Below are 25360 nucleotides of genomic sequence, written 5' to 3'. Positions count from 1 at the left end.
AAAGTCCTTGCTTCACTTTCCTGCAGAGTGACATCTATTCCAATACTTTGGTATTTTTTCAGTCCATGTATAAACTTACGTACAGTTGACTTATGAACGATGCAGGAGTTAGAGATGCCAACTCCTTGCACAGTTGAAAATTCTCATATAACTTTTGACTCCCCCTAAACTTAATTACTAATTACCTACTGTTGACCAGAAGCCTCACCAATACAGAAATAGTCAAGTAACATATTTTGTACACTGTATTATATACTGTATCCTTACAATAAATTAAGCTGCAGAAAAGAAAAAGTCATTAAGAAAACCATAAAGAAAAAGAAATACATTTAGAGTACTGTATTTATTGATGTTTTAAGTTTAGGTTATCTGTTTATACACCATGAATCGTCCATCTGAAATGCTGGAAACCTAAGCTGCAGTCCTCAATCTACCGTAGATATCAAGCAATTCAGTGTTTTCTTGTAAGGTCATTACTTTTTTCCACTTCTTGGGAGCACTTCCAGCTTCACAAGTGGCACTTTGTATGGGTCCCATGGTGTACTCAAGGTTTGCGGGACTGCACTAAATACAATGAAAATACTTGAGAACCGTGAGAAATCACTTTTTACTGTGATATGCAATTTACCAGAGAGAGGAACTGCTCACACAGAGATGATTAGCATCACAGGGCACTTTAAGCAGATGCTCCCAACATTTGAGCTCACCACAACAACAGAAGGTGGCTATGCAATCATTACAGTAGTACTGTATATACTATAGTTAATTATATGCAGTTATGATTTAACACTGCCTCTTCACATTTGTTTACATTTCTCTCAACTGCAAATGACATCATGTACAGTGTGTAATGTGTGCATAAGGTCTGATAAATTTTAATGTCTTATAATGGTATGTATATTTTATGGCAGTACACAATAAAACAGTCTAGTATCTACATATATTTTATGCATTCGTGCCATAGGTTTTTCTTAATATTTTTCAACATTTGTAGACTATGTAGTTCATGTAAGTCTTTTCAAGTTGTGGGAAATCTCCCTGTCCCAGCCCCCGGCAGCCACTCATCTACTTCCTGTCCCTACAGATTTGCCCTTTCTGGAATTGCACATAACATCATACAATTTGTGGTTTCCTGTGTCTAGCTTCTATCATTTGGCAAAATGTTTTCAAGATATACAATGTTATTATATAGCATGCATTAAGAATTCATTCTTTTTATTGCTGAATGGTATTCCACTGCACAGATACCACATTTTGTTTATCCATTTACCAGTTTACAGATAGATATATGGATTGTTTCCACTTCTAGCTACTATGAATGATGTTGCTCTAAATGTTTGCATCCCAGTCTAGCTTTTGAGAGGCAAAATAAATAAATAAATAGACCTCAAGCTTGGTGGGACTGGCCAGGTTTCAGAACATAGTTGGCATGAGTTACAGGCACAGTATTCTACAAGTATTAAACATCTAAGAAGAAAGAAATGTCAGCTAGTACCAACAACATCTTGTTACATTTCCTCATGAGTACAAGGAAATCATGAGAGAAGATGGCAAAGCGTAGAAGTACTAATTCACAGTTCAGAGGCAGGACATCTGCGTTGCAGATGCCTGTGACACCAACTACTAAAAAATCTACCAAAAGAAGCCCAGGAGAGGTCAAGAAGAAGCCAGTAGGCCTGATATACAGGTAGCAAAAATATCTTTTATACGTGCAGTTCCCGCCACCTGGAACATCTTCTCTCCCTCCACTTTTCCACCGTCCTGCCCCTTTTACAGTTTTACACTTAAACAATTGTCTTCTTCTAAGATTCAATGTCCTTAAAAATTAATTCAAACATCATCTTCTTGGGGAAGACATCACGTTCCCAAAGCTGTCACTATTTAGTGACACTGTTAAGCTTTGGAAGTATTTTCCTATTCAAATAGTTCACACTGATGACATTTGTTAGTTGACTTCTCTGTTCAGTTCACTGGGTTCCTAGTGGTTTTTTCATCTCTGCATGCCAAGCACATACATGGTACATAGCGGTCAATGTTTGTTAGAGAAAACCGTGAGTGAGTGATTTCCAGACAGACATTCCCTTAGAGGTCCAGATTTATCACAGAGCATCTCCTTGATCATTCTACAGCAATGTCTCTAATGGCCATATCAAACAACTCATAAAAAACAACTCTTAACTTCCCCCTCACGACCACTTCCCCAGTCCCATTCCTCCCCCAAATTACCTCAGTTTGGAAAATGGTACCATCATCAACCCAGATGCTCACATCACGACCCGGGAGGAGGTCATCCTTGATGCCTCCCTCTCCATCAACATCCTGCAGGTTCACCCTCCAGAACACAGACTCATTTACAACATTTTTCTCCACTGCCACCTCTCTAATCCAACCTATTAGCTTCTCTTGCCCGGATTAACTTCCTAACTAGTTATTACATTTCCACTCTCATCCCTCTATAACCCATTCTCCACACAGCAGCTGGTGGTCTTTTGAAAATAGTTTTTAAAATCTTACTTTTGCTGAAGTTACTCATCAGCTTAAGGAGATTTTGGGCTGAGACGATGGGGTTTTCTAAATATACAATCATGTCATCTGCAAACAGGGACAATTTGACTTCCTCTTTTCCTAATTGAATACCCTTTATTTCCTTCTCTTGCCTGATTGCCCTGGCCAGAACTTCCAACACTATGTTGAATAGGAGTGGTGAGAGAGGGCATCCCTGTCTTGTGCCAGTTTTCAAAGGGAATGCTTCCAGTTTTTGCCCATTCAGTATGATATTGGCTGTGGGTTTGTCATAAATAACTCTTACTATTTTGAGATACGTTCCATCAATACCGAATTTATTGAGAGTTTTTAGCATGAAGGGCTGTTGAATTTTGCCAAAGGCCTTTTCTGCATCTATTGAGATAATCATGTGGTTTTTCTCTTTGGTTCTGTTTATATGCTAGATTACATTTATTGATTTTTGTATGTTGAACCAGCCTTCCATCCCAGGGATGAAGCCCACTTGATCATGGTGGATAAGCTTTTTGATGTGCTGCTGGATTTGGTTTGCCAGTATTTTATTGAGGATTTTTGCATCGATGTTCATCAGGGATATTGGTCTAAAATTCTCTTTTTGTTGTGTCTCTGCCAGGCTTTGGTATCAGGATGATGTTCGCCTCATAAAATGAGTTAGGGAGGATTCAAAATCAATGTGCAAAAATCACAAGCATTCTTATACACCAATAAGAGAAAAACAGAGAGCCAAATAATGAATAAACTCCCATTCACAATTGCTTCAAAGAGAATAAAACACCTAGGAATCCAACTTACAAGGGATGTGAAGGACCTTTTCAAGGAGAACTACAAACCATAGCTCAATGAAATAAAAGAGGACACAAACAAATGGAAGAACATTCCATGCTCATGGATAGGAAGAATCAATATCGTGAAAATGGCCATACTGCTCAAGGTAATTTATAGATTCAATGCCATCCCCATTAAGCTACCAATGAGTTTCTTCACAGAATTGGAAAAAACTACTTTAAAGTTCATATGGAACCAAAAAAGAGCCTGCATTGCCAAGACAATCCTAAGCCAAAAGAACAAAGCTGGAGGCACCACGCTACCTGACTTCAAAGTATACTACAAGGCAACAGTGACCAAAAGAGCATGGTACTGGTACCAAAACAGAGATATAGACCAATGGAACAGAACAGAGCCCTCAGATATAATAACACACATCCACAACCCTCTGATCTTTGACAAACCTGACAAAAACAAGAAATGAGGAAAGGATTTCCTATTTAACATATGGTGCTGGGAAAAATGGCTAGCCATAAGTAGAAAGCTGAAGCTGGATCCCTTCCTTACACCTTATACAAAAATTAATTCAAGATGGATTAGACACTTAAATGTTAGACCTAAAACCATAAAAACCCTAGAAGAAACCCTAGGCAATACCATTCAGGACATAGGCATGGGCAAGGACTTCATGTCTAAAACACCAAAAGCAATGGCAACAAAAGCCAAAATTGACAAATGGGATCTAATTAAACTAAAGAGCTTCTGCATAGCAAAGGAAACTACCATCAGAGTGAACAGGCAACTTACAGAACGGGAGAAAATTTTTGCGGTCTACTCATCTGACAAAGGGCTAATATCCAGAACCTACAAAGAACTCAAACAAATTTACAAGAAAAAAACAACCCCATCAAAAAGTGGGAAAAGCATATAAACAGACACTTCTCAAAAGAAGGCATACATACAGCCAACAGACACATGAAAAAATGCTCATCATCACTGGCCATCAGAGAAATGCAAATCAAAACCACAATGAGATACCATCTCACACCAGTTAGAATGGCAATCATTAAAAAGTCAGGAAACAACAGGTGCTGGAGAGGATGTGGAGAAATAGGAACACTTTTACACTGTTGGTGGGACTGTAAACTAGTTCAACCATTATGGAAAACAGTATGGCGATTCCTCAAGGATCTAGAACTAGAAGTACCATATGACCCAGCCATCCCATTACTGGGTATATACCCAAAGGATTATAAATCATGCTGCTATAAAGACACATGCACACGTATGTTTATTACGGCACTATTCACAATAGCAAAGACTTGGAATCAACCCAAATGTCCATCAGCGGCAGACTGGATTAAGAAAATGTGGCACATATACACCATGGAATACTATGCAGCCATAAAAAAGGATGACTTTGTGTCCTTTGTAGGGACATGGATGCAGCTGGAAACCATCATTCTCAGCAAACTATCGCAAGAACAGAAAACCAAACACCACATGTTCTCACTCATAGGTGGGAATTGAACAATGGGATCACCTGGACACAGGAAGGCAAACATCACACACCGGGGTCTCTTGTGGGGTGGGGGGAGGGATAGCATTAGGAGATATACCTAATGTAAATGATGAGTTAATGGGTGCAGCACACCAACATGGCACATGTATACATATGTAACAAACCTGCACGTTGTGCACATGTACCCTAGAATATAAAGTATTTTAAAAAATCTTACTTTCAATACAAGATTTTAGTTTAAAAAATACATGAATATGCCCTGCTTGTAAAATATTAAACTATTGTGGATAATGCTACGTCTCTTTGAGCACCAGCTCTCATTCCAGTTCTCACACTCCTCTCTTCAGAAGTATCCACGACCACTGGGGCAGTATGTGTTCTTGCAGGCCCTTCTCTACATACAGCCTAGAAAATATAATATACTGTGCACATCGTTCTGAAGTTCATTCTTCTCATTCAGCAACATAATTTGTGAGACTTTTCCTGTTGCTACCTCATTTTTTACAGTAAGTTTATTTTTTTTAATTTTATTTTCTGTCACGGGAGCATCTTTTATAATAAGCTTAGAACACAGTTTAGCCTTTCCAGTATAGTCTGGTACTGATGATAGCCATTTTAATTGTATCCAAAACAACACTGTATTGAATATCCTTGAATGAGCCCTAACTTAGATACTGACAAGTATTTTACTCAGACACAGATTCATAAAGTTAACCTTGGAAAGCACCGCCTGCTATGCAGCTCCTGCATTAAGGGGACTTCGGGCCATGGTGCCTTAGCCTTAACCTGTTGTTCTCGGTTATGTGCCCTGAAGCCTGCTGCTTCCAAAGGGAGGGTTCAGCTAGATCAGACTGAGTCCTAGCTTCCATGCAGCAAGCGCCCTGGCACAGCTGCTGTCAGGGGAGAGTTATAAGAACTAACTCAGCCTTAATAGCTTGTGGGGAAGTATCTGGTGCTTCAGTTCCATCCTCTGATTTTTACCTTTTTTTTTTTTTTAAAGAGATTCTGGGCAGCACAGGAAGGCTTCAGGGACTTTAGGGTCTTGATCTACTGCCCAGGTTGGAGTGCAGTGGCATAATCATAGCTTGCTGCAGCCTCGAACTCCTGGGCTCAAGTGATCCTCCTGCCTCAGCTTCAAGAGTAAGCTAGGAATTACAGGTATGTGCCACTATGCCGGGCTAATTTAAAAAAAAATTTTTTTTTTTTTTTAGAAACGGGGTCTCACTGTGTTGCCCAGGCTGGTCTCAAACTCCTGGGCTCAAGTGATCCTCCCACATCGGCATCCCAAAGAGTTGAAATTACAGGCATCAGCCACTATGCCTGGCCCTGATTTTAACTTTTTTTGTAGTCTATAGCTATTGTTACATTTAGAGACAAAACAAATGAATTTCACAATAAATTTCAAAATGTTCATAATGTGAAGTTGGTGTTACTTCGGTATATCTCAACTCTTAATCTTGCCTGGATAAATGCAAGAAGAAAGTATGTTAGTTTGGCCACATGAACATTGAGGCTCTGTGGGATTTAACTGAACAAATGTCCTAATGCTAGAGTGATGCTGTTAGTAGGGCCCGGTCTTTAACTAAGGGATCTCTACATAATTGACCTAAATGGAGTTACCCTCCAGGGTCCTAAAGTGAAGAAGAAATTCAGTTAAGCACGGGCCTTCCAGAATGTGAAGATCATGGAGGCATCTGGCCAGATTACTGGACAATTAAACCAAGTCTAACTGTTTCCCAAAAAAGCATTAGGAAGGTAAATGAGTCAGTCAGTCAGTCTCGGTGCCCCTGTAGCTTCTCAGGCCAGAGAAAAAGCACATACCAGAAAGCATGCTTAACAATTCAAAGATGACTATTTACAGACATCCAAAAAATGTATGCCCATGTTCATAAATGTTACTCTTTTTTTTTCCTAACATCATCTAAGGCATTTTAAACTTAGATTCAAGTTTTTATTACAGTCTGTTTCTACAAAATGTTCACTTTTTTATATATAATGTCTTTATTAAGAAGAGGAAACATCCTTATTTACTCTTGAACCTTGTTAAACACCAAAGGAGCTTCTGACCAAAGGTCCTACAATTTCTTTCTTTGATTTCTTTGTATTAAATTGTTTTCTATTAAATGTACAAAGGTTCTATTTTTATTGTCATAATCTGACTCTTTTGTGTTATGCATATATTTCACCAAGACCAATTTGAATTTTTTTCTAAACACATTTTTAGTGACCAAACGATTTCACAGAGCATTCATGATCCTCAGCCTTGAGATTTTTGACTTACATGATTATTTCTCTTTATTCTCTAGTTGACAACATAATACGAGCTAGAAGGAGACACTTGTGGAAGTCACATACTTATAGGTTGCTTATTACCCCAGCAGAGCTGACCAATGCATGAGTCTATCTAAAGTACTCACTATCTATCATGTCATACAGTTTATCTCTTTAATGCTATTACCATGTCTGAATTTATCTCCTTTATTGCTCTAGTCCTCCTTCCTACCTCCCCATGACTTATTTTGTCCACCACTGTAGTCCTTAGTGGCTAGAACAGCGACTGCTGCTCATTCATCACGTGTTCAATGAACCTATCTTCTGGTGACCACTACATCTGCAATGGTGACCCCTTCGACCATACACTAAGTCACGCTTAGCTTTTGCAAGTATTTGTTTTGCAGCATTGAAAAACTCCTCCACGAGGAGGGCACGGCGTTCTGCCCTGAGTCTGAGGCTGGTGTTGCTTGGCTGCAGCTGCCATTTGCCACTGATGATCATTCTTCTCTTCCCCTGTGAGAGTAAGAAGGAAAGGATGAAGTCTGAGTGGTTCAAAAAAATTAAAAAGTACAAAAATAAAAATAAAAGGGCTGGGCCTGGTGGCTCACGGCTGTAATCCCAGCACTTTGGTGAACCGAGGTGGGTGGATCACCTGAGGTCAGGAGTTCAAGACCAGTCTGGCCAACATGGCGAAACCCCATCTCTACTAAAACTACAAAAATAAGCCGGGCATGGTGGCTGGCGCCTGTAATCCCAGCTACTCAGGAGGCTGAGGCAGGAGAATCGCTTGAACCTGGGAGGTGGAGGTTGCAGTGAGCCAAGATTGCGCCACTGCACTCTAGCCTGGCGACAGAGTGAGACTGCATCTCAAAAAAATAAATAAAAATAAAAAGTAAAAAAAACTCCTCATCCTGTCCCTGAGTACAATTAAAAGACAAACTGAAAGAATCACAGATTTTTTTAAGTTCCAGGGCTGGAATTTCAAGAATCAACAGAAAACTAAGAAATGTTCCTAAGTAGCCTAAAGAATGGTACTAACATGCCACAAATCAATCCCATACCTACTATTTGCTTTGCTATTTAAACATATGATTGAATTTTGATAGCTTCCACGGAGACTTTCTTCGGTGGTATTTCCGTGTGCTCTCTAGCCTCTATGTTCCTCTGGCATAGCACCAGATCCTCCAAGCACTAAAAATCAGACATATGGAATGTGAGGAATGTTTGATAACTATACTAACTTCAGAGATCGGCCCTTAGTCATAAACAAAAACGCATGCCCTTTGAGCTTAGACTCAAATTCAATTTGAAGCAAACATAAGTCATGAGGTTGAATGCTGGCAAAGTATGCAAGGTGAAGCGGGGTGGGCTGGGAAAACTCTAAATATAGTTCCTCATCACAGTGAAGACAAATACTGCTTCTTTATTTTAACTGAATGTGCAAAGCATTGCTTGGCTAAGTTTTAGCTTAGTAGCACCTGGGTTAGAAAAACAAACCATTAAAAAAATAAAATGTGCTGTTTCCCAGTGCTTTCACAAACATCTCCTTATCAGGGACTCATCTTTATTTATCCTTTTCTATGGGTGCTAGTTCTGTTCAAGATTAATTAAAAGCAAAAAATCAAGTACAAAAAACGATGCTTTGAGGAATTGTTCTAGTCTAAAAGAGAACCAGTTGCAGCATGTTTACCACAATGGGATCACAATTTTTAAGGGAAAAAAAGTTACAAAAGAATTTTTGAGGCCAGGCATGGTGGCTCACACCTGTAAACCCAGCACTTTGGGAGGCTGACACAGGCAGATCATTTGAGCTCAGGAGTTTGGCATCAGCCTGGACAACACGACAAAACCCCATCTCTACAAAAAATACAAAAAATTAACCGGGGGTGGTGGTGTGTGCCTGTGATTCCAGCTACTTGGGAGGCTGAGGTGGGAGGATCACCTGAGCCCAAGAGATCATGGCTACAGTGAGCCAAGATCACAACACTGCACTCCAGCCTGGGCAACAAAGACACTGTTTCAAAAACAAAAACAAAAAGATAAATAAATAAATAAATAAATAAATAAATAAGAAATTTTGAAACTACACAATTTATGCTAGATGTTAGATGATGTTAGATATGATAGATGTTAGATGATGTTATGGAACTATTTTTTTAAATTTTCACAGGTACGATAATTATAGTCCTGTAAGAGAATATTTTTGTTCCTGGGCAATGTATGCTGAACTATTTAGGAGTGAAGGGTCATAATAGCTGTCTGTACCTTACTGTCAAATGTTACACTAAGAGAGAAAATATAGACATAAATAATATTTACCTTACAGATACCATATATACGGGGAAATGTATGCCGAACTATTTAGAAGTGAAGGGTCATAATATCTGTACCTTACCTTCAAATGTTACAGCAAGAGAGAAAATATAGACATAGATATATTTATCTTACATATACCATATATACTTGTAGAATATTACAGAGAGAGAGAAAGAGAGCAAAAGAGAGAGAGAGAGGAGGAGGAGGAGGAGGAGGAGCAGGAGGAGGAGGAGGAGGAGGAGGAAGAGGAAAAGGAGATAAAATTGGCAAAAAGTTAATTGTCAGATCTAAGAGCAGAATATATACAATGGTGTCCATTCTACTGTTTTCATTTTTTCTTATGTTTAAAAATTTTCAAAATAAAAATTGGGGAGGATAAAATTCATTATTAAAGAACTTCCAGTAAACACTACGTAGATTTAATATATGTGCTTACCTACATTCCCTCTAGAAAATAGCAGAAAGGGGATTTTTAAAAAGGCATAAACACAAAAGGACAATGGGAAAGTCAGTGGATGAGAACAACAAAATTTGGGACAGTGGGGAGCAAACTGCAGTGTGGTAAGTGATTCAGCAGATGTGAAAAACAGAAAGCCTAGGTTAGTAACAGAGAAAGCCCAGCAGCAGATCAATTCATACTGCAAAAGTCTGAAATGGCTCAGGAATTCCAGCACCAAAGACTTCAGACAGAGGGTGTGACCATGGAGGTCTCGCCAGCAGTCTGTTAAGAAGCAGTCAGACCCCCCGCCTGCCTTTGCCCAACTTGCGCAGAAACAGAAGGTTTATTCTCTAGAAAGACTTAATCAGATGGGCTGTGGACTTCCAGGTGGCTGGGACTGCTGAAAGGAGTATCTTATTAAAAAGAGGGAGCGTAAGAGAGTGTGCACACACTGAACAGCAAGCGTCCCAAGCCCTACTTCCATTACTCAGTTTGCAGAGCCCAGGAGCTGGGCTTACATATGTCAGGCGGGAGAATTGGAGGGTTTTCCTGGGAAAACTAACCAGACCAAGAGAAAAGAGCCACTGACATTAACATCTGGGAGTGCCTTAATGGAAACGCTGAGCCAGATCACTGCCACATGACTACCCCACCCACTAGTAGAGAGCTTCCAAACAGCTTTTTGTGCCTCATTCTTAAATATGACTGAGAGCTGTCTCAGTCAGGACAGGCTAGATAACGCTGCAATAAAAAACAATACCAAAGTCTCAGTGGTTAAAAAAAATAAACGTTTACTTCCCATTCAAGCCAAGTCCAAAGTGGCTCTGGATGAATCCCCGGGCAGCTCAGTGTGGCCCCCTCAGTGTGGAGCATTCCAGACTGCATCTTGGGTGCTTGTGGCATCTCCAATCTCGACACAAGCATCAATCACCCAAGTAGGGGAGATGTGCACATCACTTCTGTTTGCAATCCACTGGCCAAAACAAGTCACAAGGAGGCAGGGAAGTTAATCCTGTCTCCTGTGTCTGGAAGGAGTGAAGAACCAGAATGGTTGGTATTACTTATCTCAAATGCAAAAGCTAAGAATACTAGTCCCCCAAAATGAAAGCAGAAACTAAAACAACACTGAAAAAATAAAACTGAAGAATTCATTTCTTCAGAGATATTGAAGAAAACTTCAATTAGCATCTTCAGAGAGACAGAACAGGTTACCATCAAAATAGAAATATATGGCCAAGCACGGTGGCTCATGTGTGCAATCCCAACACTTTGGGAGGCCAAGTCAGGAAGATCACTTAAGCCTGAGAGTTTGAGACCAGCCTGGGCAACATAACAAGACCCCACCTCCACAAAAACAAAGAAATTTAAAAATTAGGCAGGCATGGTGGTGCATGCTTGTGGTCAGGAGGATGAGGTGGGAGGATCACTTGAGCCTGGGAGGTCAGGGCTGCAGTGAGCTGTGACTGCACCACTGCACTCCAGCCTGGGTGACAGAGCACCCTGTGAGATGAGGAGGGGAGGGGAGGAGAGGAGGGGAGAGGAGGTAAATAAATACATACATAAATATTTGGAGGAAAGAATTTTAAAATTCCTGGAAATGAACAATATGATGGTAGAAACGATCTACTGACAAATTAAAAGATCAAGTTTAAAAAATTTCCCAAAGAGTAAGAAGGGAAAAGATAGGGAAAGTGAACAACCAATCTAGGAGGTCTAATAGGTGACTTGCATGAGTTCCAGAGAGAGAGAACGTAGTAAAAACAAAGAGAAAAATATTATCAAAGTACTAGTGCAAGAAAATTTCCCTAAACTGAATCTGAATGACACTGGTTTCTTGATCATATATGACCCACCTAGCACAATGGTTACAAAAGGCCTACATCAACGCCAACGCTGTGAAATTTTAGAACGTAGGGGCAAAAACAAAACCTAAAATCTTCAGAGAGGAATCAGGTCACAATGAGGGAACAAACAAATAACCAAAAAAAAAAAAAAAAAAAAAAGCATCAGACTTCTCAAACACAACATTGGAAGCTACAAGTCAGTAAAGCAGTACCATCAAATTTTTACTCCAAATTACTTCCAACCTGGAATTACATCCCTAGCTAAAATATTAATCACATATGAGAGAATAATGGCATTTGTGCAGATGCAAAGCCTCAGCAAATCTATGCTCCCTTTCCAATGCAGCTCCACCAAAACAGAGAATAAACCGAGAAAACTGGAAGACACGACGCCAGAAAATGAGCACTCAACACAGGAAAATGACAAATGAAACCTGCAAGATGACAGTAAAGGAGGCCATTGGATGACAGTCTGCAGCAGTTACAGTGATTAACCAGGACAAACTGGAGATTAAGAACAGAAGGTGCAGGAGGTTCCAAACCAATAGAATACATAGCGTGTTGGAATGTACTGAAAGGAGATTTATAATTCTGGCCGCAAATTGGTAATAGGAATATAGAGAAGTAAGCCAATGGAAAAAAGAGATGATTATTAACTACAGAGAAAACAAAAGGAAATGCAATCATAGTACACCAGATAGGTCATCCATGAATAATATTTACATAGTCATAAAAATGTAAACATAGACTACTGATTTCTTTACAAGGTGACAGAAAACACCAAGAGGATGAGGGGAGGGAAGCGCGTGTACATGAGGAAGGCAACAGTAAGAAAGCTGAGTCCTCAACCAGGGCGGGAAGTCAGTTCTCAAAATCCAAAGCTGAAAAGTCAAGGTAGATAAAGTTATTTAAAAACACAGCAGCAAATACCAAAAGAAACTTTTAAATACGTAAATGCGGTTGACTCTAGAGAGAGTCAGTCAAGTGTGGAGGAGAGTAGTGGGTCACAGGACGCCTGTCTTTGCTTTGGGAACCTAGTTGAGTGTTTGTTAATCATTTACAGACACAACTTTGATTAACGTAAAGTTTTAAAATCTTCCACTAAGTTTCCAATTTTAATTTTAAAAGTCAGAAAACTTTCCCTACCATGTTTATTTGCTGATTTCAAATTTACCTCTAAAGAAATCTCTTAAAATTTTAGTTACATTTGCTCAGAGATTATGTAAAGTATATTTTTCAGTACTCCAAAATACACAATATAAAAATATGAAGATATTACCAATAGAGACTTTTAGTATAACTAAACTCTAGTGAATCTTAAATCAAATTTTGAAACATAAATATTATACCTTGTTCTTCTAGCTTTCATTTGGAAATCCCAGTCAATATATTGTTAAAACACACCAAATAATATATATGAAAAGTATTCTATACAGAGTTAAATCACACCATAAATGTTTTCACTTTTATTTTTTAACCCTTGACCCTGCTCTCCATGAGGCTAATTGGAAAGATTGAGTCTAATTAGAAAGATAAGGCACATGCAGAAATGTTTATAACCTAAGGCAGTTCGTGTTAAGAACCCTGTAAACAGTACAAAGAAGAAATGAAGGCCGTTGATTAGAAAAGCTTCCTTATGGTTGCATCTGAAATAATGGATGTCACTGTAAGCTCTCATCAGTTACCTTCTCTCTTCATTTTTTCTTTTTTTGAGACGGAGTCTCGCTCTGTCGCCCAGGTTGGAGTGCAGTGGCGTGATCCTGGCTCACTGCAAGCTCCGCCTCCTGGGTTCACACCATTCTCCTGCCTCAGCCTCCCCAGTAGCTGGGATGACAAGCGCCCATCACCACGCCCAGCTAATTTCTTTGTATTTTAGTAGAGACGGGGTCTCACCGTGTTAGCCAGGATGGTCTCGATCTCCTGACCTTGTGATCCGCCCGCCTCGGCCTCCCAAAGTGCTGGGATTACAGGCGTAAGCCACCGCACCCAGCCTTCTCTCTTCATTTTACAAAGTGGAAAACCAAATTGATTTGAAGAAATTACTTTTTCTAAATGTCATAATAGGAGACTGAGAGAGGAGGATTACTTGAGGCCAAGAGTTCAAGAGCAGCCTAGGAAATATAGCAAGACTCTGTCTCTATTGGAAAAAAAAAATTAATTAGCTGGTATAGTCCCAGCTACTCAGGAGGCTGAGGCAGAAGGATCATTTGAGAAGTTTACAAGGTTACAGTAAGCTATGACCGTGCTACTGCACTCCAGTCTGGCTGGCAGAGCGAGACCCTGTCACTTTAAAAAAAATACATAAACAAATCACAACATGATGACCATTTATTTCTATTCCCTGTTATTTCTACCATGCTCTCGATAAATAGTACGAAAATCAATAGAAATGCAGAATCATGTCACAAAAGTGCATCTCAGCATCCCAGGCTTCCCAGGTTTCACCTTCAGGACTTTTACCTCTCTGTGCCAACCCTTTTGCAATACATGTTCCCAAACCTGCTCTCCTCAAAAGTGCACTTCTCTTTACCCCACCCACTGTCCACGTACCCCACAGGCATCCTAATGACTGACTCCAGGACTTGAGAGCTGGAAAGTTTGTCCAAGGAAGCCCCTGAAACTGTCGTCAGGTGTCTGAAGAGCATGTTCATGCAAGGCTATGGAATGTTTTAGTTTATACACTTCGAGCCTCTGTGAGGCTGAACTGGTTAGCTGGACTCCCCACTATGACTCTAGGTGTCTGCCTCCTGAATCTGTTTTCAGACAGATAATGGGTCAAGCCTGACCCACTATTTTCTACAGTGGAAATCGATCTCCGGCAAAGGGCCCAGAAATTGTTATCTAATGCTTGTGCCTTTTTAGGTTAATAAGCATCTGGAATACTAATCGTCTCAGCATTATTTCTGCTATAGCTTTCTGTTCACTTTTCCCAACAAACCAACTATCCTTCAAGTAACTTGAAAACCTACTTTCCAAATAAAAGCATCCTTTGAATTATACTGTTCTTTCGAAGCTCAAATTAGTATCCATGAGAAAGTATTGATTTATAGCAGCTTCTCTACTTAGGTAAATGTCTACCTGATTGTTTATATTAAAGTAAGCTAGAAATCCAGTTTTCAAAAGTGTTCCTGCAATGAAAACATAATTTTACATGAATACTTATTTGATAATATAATTATTAGAAATTTAGTAATTCACTGGTTTGAGAGGAACTTGTAGCACTTTATTTAATGCTTCTTTATGCACAGTCTTAAATCTCTAAAATTACTTGCTTCCTTTAACATAAATACTATATTATATAAACAAATTAGGCTTATATGCATGAAGATATTCATCCTATTATTTAGGTATACCATGGTCATACCAAAATCATATTTTTTACAGGGTCTCTCTGATGGCCACCTAAAAATATAATGATTAAGAAAAACATGGCCAGGTGCAGTGGCTCACACATGTAATCCCAGGACTTTAGGAGGCCATGGCAGGAGAATCACTTGAGGCCAGGAGTTCAAGAATAGTCTGGCAACATAGTGAGACGCCACCTCTACGAAAAAAAAAAAAAAAAAATTCTTCTAAAAGCTTTGAGTCCGTGTTACAGCTCTTTTAGAATTCTTCTAGCAGGTTTTCCAGTCTTCGATAAATGTGTAAAAAACACATGAAGCATACCTGTCCGTCCTTCCTCAACTTTTAACAGCTTTATAGCAACACATAAAATTTCAAGGAGCATCAATAATGATTAAGTAAAATTAAAAGTTTCATGTGCCAATGATTTGTAAGTTTATACCTAACTGATCAATTCTGTTGATTTTATAACTTCTGAATGTTTTTTAAATATGCACATATAAATTTTAGAGGCTGGGCGAGGTGGCTCATACCTGTAATCTCAGCACTTTGGGAGGCCCAGGCGGGCATCCCGACCATCGAGGTCGGGAGTTCAAGACCAGCCTGACCAACATAGAGAAACCCCATCTCTACTAAAAATACAAAATTAGCCGGGCGTGGTGGCGCATGCCTGAAATCCCAGCTACTCAGAAGGCTGAGCCAGAAGAACTGCTTGAACCCGGGAGGCGGAGGTTGCAGTGACCCGAGATTATGCCATTGCACTCTAGCCTGGGCAACAAGAGTGAAACTCTATCTCAAAAAAAAAAAAAAAAAATTATAATACTATATGCCATAAAATGACATTTCATATTTAAAGACAGTTTTTAAACTCTTGTATTCACATGCCATAATTTAAAATCTTACTTCACTGAATGAGAATGGCATCTGTTGTCTTCATTTTTTCATTTTTATCCTTAACAATTTCTGCCACAGCCAGTGCACACAAAGGCAATGACACCCAGGGATGGAATGATTAGTTCCATCACAACTAAGTCAAGACACAGACATTGATGTGACCCCAACAAAAGTAAATAATGGAGTCTCCAAAATAAAGCTCTATAGTAAAGTTAAATACCCACTGCACAAGAAATCAGAGCATCTAGGTTCTAACCCCATCTCTACGAATAGCTTGCTGGGAGAGTTTTGACATTTAACAATCTGTCTGATTGCCAAGTTTCTTCTATAAAATGATAATGTTGACTCAAAGATCCAAAGTCAATTCATGCTCTAAAACTTAATGATTTTTTTAGGTTTTGTGACATTTCACGGTACACTGTAGTAATTTATATCTTATTTTCCCACTAATTTAGAAAAATACCTAAATGATCCTTAATTGGCAATGGGTCCTAAGAATTTTGTTTTAAATCCCTGTTATCCAAAAGAGCCCTTTCGTATATCTGGAAGTAGATACAAGGATCTTTCTAAATCTTAAAAAAAAAAAAAAAAAAAAAAAAAAAAGTCAGCCGGGCACGGTGGCTCATGCCTGTAATCCCAGCACTTTGGGAGGCCGAGGTAGATGGATCACGAGGTTGAGAGATTGAGACTATCCTGGCCAACATGGAGAAACCCTGTCTCTACTAAAAGTACAAAAAAATTAGCTGGGCATGGTGGCACATGCCTGTAGTCCCAGCTACTCAGGAGGCTGAGGCAGGAGAATTGCTTGAACCCAGGAGGCAGAGGCTACCGTGAGCTGAGATCGTGCCACAAAGTGAGACACCGTCTCAAAAAAAAAAAAAAAAAATCACAGGTTTCCATTGCCAGCTACATAAAATCAAGGTATCTAGTCTGGCATTCAGGATACTCAAAATTTGACCTCAACTCACCTCCCAACCCTCATTTCCAGTGATTCCCTTTCCTGTTCCCAAAGCTACAGTCAAACTAAACATGTTTTTTCTAAGTGCACCAAAGTGTTCCATCACCCATGTTTTTTGTTTATGCCATTTATCTTTACCTAGACTGTTCTCTATCTCCACTAAGCCAAGTCTTACCTGATTATCAAAGCTACGGGGACCATCCATATAATTTATCACACAAACTGGAATAATTTTGACCAAAAAGATGTTAATTGGATGGGACATTAGGACATCCAGAGCAAACTGGGGCTGACACAAGCAGACTGGGAGATATGATAGCTCCAGGCAAAGCCCAACTCAAATGCACATCTATCAGAAATAATCCCTCTCTCCCGTAAATCTCTGCCACACTTTTCACGTGTATCTCTTCTCACTTATCATTTCTGCGTGTATTCAAACTATGTGTATAAAAGGCTTTATTCTCCCTAACTAGCTTGAGTCATCATTATCCCCACAATGTGTAGCATACAGTACGTTCTCAACAAATGTCTAATGGATGAATTATTTCCTAGGTATGTCTAACTCCAGTATATAAAATTAGGTTTCCTCGAATCAGCACGTGCCTTTTACAAATCAACACCCGAGTTCACACAGAGAAGAAACACACTCCGTGGCCATATGAAAGTTCTGTCTTCCTTAGAGATGTCCCATGTTCACAAACCACGGTGGTTTGTCCTGATGTGAAACTTCCGTGGTGCAAATGACAAATCCATATATGATGTCATACAGGCTGGGACAGAAACCATATTGCCCAACCACTCGGTGCCTTGGTAACAACTACATGTCTAAGCTCTGGTGCAAGATCTACAGAACTGTGTGCTTCTGATTTGTGAGGAGATCGTTCAGGAAAAGCGTTGTTTCAACTTAGAAGAGCTTTCGCTCTCAGGACACAGAGCTGAGAGATCACCTCTTTATCTGACAAGATTTTGACGACCCTGGATCCCAAAGCATTCGATCGTACCTTTCTTATGATATTGACTACCTTCTAGTTATATACTCTAGACACCTGAGGATCCAGGGCTGTAATCACTGATCTTTGTATACTTCAGAGTACACAGAGCAACAGACATCGTACATACTCAACAAATACTGGTTGAATTAATTTTAAAAACAAATGAGTAAATGACTCACGATTGTTCACCAACTAAGAAAGACTTCTCATGGTCCTGCCGAAGCATGTTTCAAATATACATGAACTCAGGCCTGCTTCACTCATGTATTCCAACTCCTTTATATGTAAAAAAATCCCGTGAGATAGATATAATGAGGCTCCACTTTACAAAACACTATGGTTCCCAAAAGCGAGAGGCCCCGTCCAGAATGAGCAGCCAAGTGACAGCCAGTTCTGGAATCGAGACATTCTGCCCACATAGGAGCACTGCAATGAACCTGACAGATATGGCACGCATATAAAGAAAACATTACAAGTTCAATGGCTATTCTCATCCATGAATGCCACAGGCTACAGTGGACAAATGCCTCAAAAGCCTTACCCAATTCTATCAATTTCCCTGAAATCAAAGCAGAGGAAAAAAAAAGCTTTCATTGGCTGTGTCTTTCAGCCACTAGTACAGATAAAGCTGGCTATATCTGGGGGAGAGAGGAACACAAATGAGAGAAAAAAAGAAAGTAGGACAAAATTAGAAGTAGAAAGATTTAATTTTTAAGTTCTCATTACTAACCTAAGATCTCAATTTATTAAATTACATGTAGATACTAAAAGTATTATATCAGTGTAGCACTCTTCATCACAAGCACACATTAAAATACAGCTAGATAAACGTATCGAGTTATTTTGGGGACTCCATAAACCAGACACTTTGTCATCTGGAATGTCTACCTGAAGACAGACTCTTACTACAACAGAAAATCTTATGAACTAAACAAAACCATTTTTAAAAAATCAAACACTCTGATTTTTTGTCCAAGTGTATTTCATCACACCACATTCAAATTCCACAATATAAGATTTAGATGAAAAAGAAAAAGTTGCATTTGGTGACAGTCTTAAAGGTTCTTTGATTACCTATATAGTTTCTACATTCTTTGTAACAGTAATTAAATCTAAGCCTCAATGGGTTTCAGTCCTATTTGCTATGAGTCTGAAGGCATGAGAAGTATGTAGCATTTATATAACAGGAAATATCTAAAAGCATTCTGCTGAGATTTCCTTCCCCCACACCCCCTTCCACACCCATTCCTTAAACTGCCTTCAAAAGGCCTGCTGTGTTCTCTAAAAATTAAACACTAGTTACTAAAAGAAACAGTGTACCTATTTCTCAGCACATCTCCACTAAAGTTGTATTTAGCCTGGCTTAAATAGCTTCTCAAGCCTAGCACCTGACCCTTAATGCTCAAATATTTTCATGTCCTAGAGGCCAAAGATGCTTTTCTGTTGTTATCAGGGTGGAATTTAGGAGGAAAGAAAAGGCTTCCCAACTCAGCTCTCCATTCTCCACACACCAAACCCCAGTCAAGAGGCCCTTCCAAAGCCCTGACATGAATGTGTCCCTGACACTCCAAGTCAGAAGAGGCCCTTGTACCTCGTCTACCCTCTCCAACCCCCTACTCCCTGTCCTACTCTCAAACCAGAATGTTTGTGTTATGCTAGAGGTAATGATTGTTCATCCAGCTCTGAAATGAGTCTAACATTTACTATTAGTTATTAGTACCTCTGCAGCAGTACTTATTACTCTTAGTTATTATTAGTTATCACTACCTCTAGTTTACTAAATGCCTAAAATGTGCCTTTTCTACAGTATACCATTGGTCTAGTTACCTTATGGTAACCAGAATGTGGATGTCACTTAACTGGAGGCTGCCACATGGAATTGGCACCCAGCCAACTATATTTTGCCTGGCCTCTTGAAAACATGTGCCCATGTCCTCAGAAGTCAAGCACTGCCCACAAATACCCACAAGGCCTGGCTCCACAAGGAGCATCCTCATAACAGGTGAGTCAAGTAGGCCTGAACCCAATTCATTCCAGGACCCATACCCACAAGAAAGGACTTACTTCGCTGCTGCTGGTTTCAAAGCCATTCACATCACAAAGTTTTCCTTCAATAGTGTAAACTGTCTAAAGAGATTCCCAAATTATTTTTAGCTTTTTTTAAAAAAGGTAGGATTTCCTTAGTTCTAACTTTCTCTGCCTTTTGAAAATCAATTCTTAATCTCTTTCCTGTGCCACTACTTAAAAAAAAAAATATATATATATATATGTGCACACCAAATCACATAATGCAGGGGACACTGACCTACGTTAAGTCATAACATTTTCCGAGTAAAATATCAGGGAGCTTAAGATCGTGCAAACTTCTTAAATGAAATCAGAGCAGAAGGCAAATCTCTTACATGGACCTTCTTAACTGCTGCTCACAGAAATTATTTTGTCCAAAGTGCAAGAGAGAATTTTAATTTCAGTTCCATTTTCTCATTATCCTCAAAAACTCTTAATAGTACCATTTTGTTAAATTGAGTCAATCCCAAATGAATAGAGTAATTCAAGAACTTGACTCAATTGTCCATAGGAATACTAATTTCATTTTATCTAAAATTAATATAACCTGGAACATTAAAGCTAGCCACTCCCATTAATCTTGCCACCTTATTTGATGATTCAATTCTATCTATAATTATGTTATACAATTTAAGGCACCCAATAGTTAGATCACAAATCGCTTTTGTATTATGACCTAGAAAATACCACCATCTCTTCACAAAATTGAAACTTCTAAATTAAATTTAATAATTTTGAGCACCATCCACATACAATAACACAATCAAGACAAAGGGTACTTCAAAGTAATTTAGCAATGACCTGTAACGTAGGTCAAGTCAAACAACCAAAATGAAACATAAAGGAAATAGAGACGGATCCTAAATTACACTGAGGTTATGCCCCAAACACTCATTGGTAGTCAGCTGTTTTGCACTCAGGTTATTCATTTGGTGATGCCCCCAAACCAGACCACAGAAGTCTTAACCTCACAGCTTATCTAAATAAAGTTCTCTGCATCCTCCCTATCACGTGACCAGTTTGTTTACTGGACTGATTTGTTGTTCTGTTCTTACTATCCCCTGTGGCTATGGGCTCTGGGCTTCTCTTCTAGTGGTGAAAGAACAGATTTCTCAGCTTCCAGCTGCATTCCACTGATGGATGGCTATTCTGGTAGCTGAGGGCAGGGATGAGCTGGCAGTGTGGGGTGCGGACTAGAAAGGGTGAGGAGCTACTGGCAGTCAACATCACCTTGGCACACTTTAAGTACTACACATCTCCCACAACACTTATTTTCTAATCTCTCTGGGGCCACATGAATGGGTCTGCCTGCTTTCCTTTTCCTGTTGCCACTTTTTAATAGTTCCAGTTTTTCCCCTTTATGGGTTCACTGAAGAAAGTCTTATAGCTTTGCTCTACCCTCTTTTTGTCCCTAATGGAAATCGCTGTTTTATCTCAAAGCTTTTTACTACTAGGCACTCATATAAAAGGGTTCCTTCCTTTGAAGTCATCTCATCTCACCAAGGCACCAGAGACAAGAACAAAAATGGAACACCAGGAAATAAAGATGCTTCTTGGAACACAAAAGAAAGATGAATACATTACAAAAGGTAAAGCCCTTGATAGGGCCTTGGGATCATGGATGAGACCCTAAGTACACGTTCTAGAATAACCACATAACCACTAACCTAGATTAACCAGACAAGGGGGAAATGATGATGACGATGCTGGAAGGGGAAAAGGGGCCTCTGTGGGAAGAAGGAATGGGGTGAGAAGAATGGTTGAATGATACTATAATGGTAATTTCTCGTGAGTCAGACAACCTAAAATTCCTGCAAAAAAACAGCTGTCAAGATGCAGATCAGAAAAGAGGGAAGATGAAGAAATGTCAGTTAGGGAGCAGCTGGAGTACAAGGTGCCACAGAGTAAAAGGTAGACTTCATTGTTAATAGGGAATACTACTAAGAGTCTAGGAAGAGTTCAATAAAGACAATAAAACGCTGGTGATGTTTGCTGAAGGAAAGTGATGGCAGGAAGAGGCAAAGAGCATTTATTTTTTGGAAGGGCAGTCCTTGCTTTGCGTGGTAGTGCTGCACCATAAAAATTACCTTGCAAGATGAACTCATGCAAAGTAATTTTAATAATTATGAGAAAAGAGTATAATTATTCTATGACCTTTGAGAATTTTTATCAAAACATTTAAAATTCTCTATAAGTGTATAGGCAAATGAAAAATATAGTAAAAATAGTATTTGGTACATTGCAATTTAAAACATTAGAAACATTGAGAATTAGGGTTTATTTCTTTGTAAAAAACTAATTAGGGGTAGTTTGAACAGGGTTTGCCTTCTTTGTTGTATAACTTACAATACAGAGCAAGTATCTTTTCTATATCTTAACAAGTTGCAGTACTCCTTCCTAAGTTTGGATTCACTATTAACAATTTTATTCTTTGTACTTTCAATGTCATGTATTATCTCTTTGAAAGTGAAGACATTTGGTAGCATCACTTCCCCTGAGACATCTCCATCCTTCCTCATTTATGCTGAAAAATTTGCCCTCACTAAGTTCCTATGAGTACATATCTGAAGTCTTTCAAATGGTGGAACATTCACAAAGTCAACTACACTTAATGTGTTGCTTAATGACAGAGATACATTTTGAGAAATGTGTGGTTAGGTGATTTCACTGTGCGGACCTGATAGAGTGCACTGACACAAACCTAGAGGTGTAGCCTACTACACACCTAGGTCATATGGTAAGGCCTTTTGCTCCTAGCCTGCAAACATGTACGGCATGATACTGTATAGAATACCGCAGGCAACTGTAACACAATGGTATTTGTGTATCTAAACATAGAAAAGGTATGTAAAAATATGGTATTCTAACATTATGGGACCACTGTTGTATATGCAGTCCGTCCTGACTAAAATGTCCTTATGCAGCGTGTGACTCTGTTTCTTCTGTAACTATGTTCAATTCGAATTCTGCAAGGTTATCTGCACAGTGTGGTAAATGTATTGCCATACTGCACACACATTACTCACTGTTACTTCCTGCTATGATGCGTAACTGTTTTCTAATGCATGCTTTATGTCATATTTCTTCCAAAATTCAGCTACAGAAATGCATAATCTCTACTTGTAGCATCAATAATCTGTCTGAAACTCCATCTAAGATAACAGGCCTCAAAAGCCCAAATAACTCCTTGGTTCACCGGCTGGATTAATGAAGTTTCTGATCGTAGTAAAAAGCAAATTTTCGCATTTTCTTTCAAGTACTCAAGAGAACTGGGGTGACTCGCAGCATTATCTAACGGCAGTAGTTGTGCTCTAAAAGTTAAAATTATTTTGCCAACCTCTGGACAAAAACAGCTGAAACAAGTCTTGGAGCAATGGCAGCCCAGGATCTTTTATGTGCGTGCCAGTGACGGCTGAGACGCCTGCTTCATGATTAAGGGGTTTTTTTCTAATGCTCTAGGATTCTCAGACAGATAAGCATAGGTTTTATTTTAAAGTTACCTTTTGTGTCATCTCCTAATAAAAGAGCTGCTCTATCTTTAACTCCTTAAAGCTGCTTCTCTATCTTACATCTTCTGTGGCACAAGCTCCTGATGGAGTTGCCTTACAGCTAACCTCATCAATATTAACTATTTGAGGATCGTTATCATCACCCGCCGTAAATAATCCTTGGAATTTGGATGCAAATTTCCCACCAGCATCTTTCTCTGTGCTACAGCTTCACCTAACAGATTAATCAATTCACGCCAACTTCTGAATGATGAAGCTAGTCTTTACTGGTAGAATTTCCTCAATCTCAGTGTAATTACTATTTTCTTTCAATGTGGCAACTAACTTTAATACTTTGACCTTAATGCTAACCAAACTGGTTGGGATTTTTTTTTATACAGGCTTCAATCCAAAGTAAAAGTAATACTCCATTTTAGACATAAGCAGCTTTCTATTCCTGGTAAAATTTAAACTAAAACATAGTACGTGATTTTACAGTTTTTTATATTCATACGACTGATGCAATATGGTTCATACCACTGCTTCATGCAGGCCTACCTCTCATCCCATATTTGCTTTGATATCCATATTTTCAAATCTTCTGATCACTTCCAATTTCACTTTCAGCATTTATCACCTTTCATTTCTTTGCTGCACTTTCATCTTTGTTGGCCAATTCGTCTTTCAACTATTCATTCTTATAAAATGTTACGTGGGCTTATCAGTAGGTGATGCAAAGAGGCAATACAACTGCATACTTTGCTGTCTGTGTATGAACTGAATAACAGATGAACGGTGACAAATTACTGACAGAGTCGAAAAAGAAATGAGATGTGTCACTGATCATGATGCACATTTGTTACTTATGCAGGATTTGTGGACTGAAGGGCCAAAAGCAAAGTTTGTACTGTATGCAGTTAATAAACTGTGGAAGGTGAAATTTCAATCATGTTGCTGGGGGACTGGTGTCATTTAAGTAAACCATCATAACTGACATATGTGCACATCAGAATCAGGCAAAGTGAGGAATGCCTTATTTCATTCCAATACCTGCTCAAAAATTAGTTTAGGCCAATTTGAGCTAAAGATTTTCAATTTATATTGAAATAATGAAACTTTAGGGAAAAGTAGATCCCTACACTGTGATCAAACATGGACAAATTCATTATACAAATAAGGCATACGAGAGGAGCAAAAGGAGTTATAAATTTTTGCTTTGAAATACATTACTCCATAAAATTAATGTGTTGTGATCAAAAATTTTTTTAAAAAGATAAGTTCAGTCAGGTGCAGTGTCTCATGCCTGTAATCCCAGCACTTTGGAAAGCTGAGGCAGACGGATCACCTGAGCCAGGAGTTCAAGACAAGGCTGGGCAACATGATGAAAACTGGTCTCTACTGAAAATACAAAAAATTACCCAGGTGTTGTGGCGCATGCCTGTAGTTCCAGCTACTCAAAGCCTGAGGTGGGAGGATCACCTGAGCTCGGGAAGTAGAGTCTGCAGTGAGCCAAAATCTCGCCACTGTACTCCACACTGGATGACAGAGTGAGCCCTGTCTCAAATAAATAAATAAATAAATAAGCAAGAAAGAAATTCTGAGAGAAGAATTTGAGTAGCAGCAGTAATGGCAGCTGTGCAAAGTCAAATCTCCCAACACCTTCTCCAAAAATATAAAGACAATTTTAAAAAGCAAGAACAAGTGGAACTACATAAATCCATGCCTAGTCAGAAAACAAAGGTAATTTCAAATTACCTGTAAGTAAAAAAGTGAACACCAAATTCTAGTGAACTACTATCAGTTCTGCTGTAATATCTGTTTTAAAAACACAAAATTTGGTGTTCAAATGTGATTAATATATTAGAGAACAATTTTAACAATTTAATAATGAGAATTTTGCATTTCTTTGTGGGTATTTTCATCTGCTGAGATACTA

At 39.0% G+C, this 25360-nt stretch overlaps 1 protein-coding gene and 1 pseudogene across 6 annotated transcripts in view; one reads left to right on the top strand and one right to left on the bottom strand.

Moving 5' to 3' along the window:
• The window catches only part of WWC2 (WW and C2 domain containing 2), a 218975-nt gene that overhangs the window by 134541 nt on the left and 59074 nt on the right, over window positions 1-25360 (bottom strand). The window lies entirely within an intron of this gene.
• Window positions 7452-7635, top strand: LOC123573846 (small nucleolar RNA U3; annotated as a pseudogene).

The sequence above is a fragment of the Macaca fascicularis genome, chromosome 5, assembly GCF_037993035.2.
Source record: "Macaca fascicularis isolate 582-1 chromosome 5, T2T-MFA8v1.1".
Classification (NCBI taxonomy): Eukaryota; Metazoa; Chordata; class Mammalia; order Primates; family Cercopithecidae; genus Macaca; species Macaca fascicularis.
Note: the sequence above shows the minus strand (reverse complement) of the source record. Positions and strands in the feature narration are given on the sequence as shown.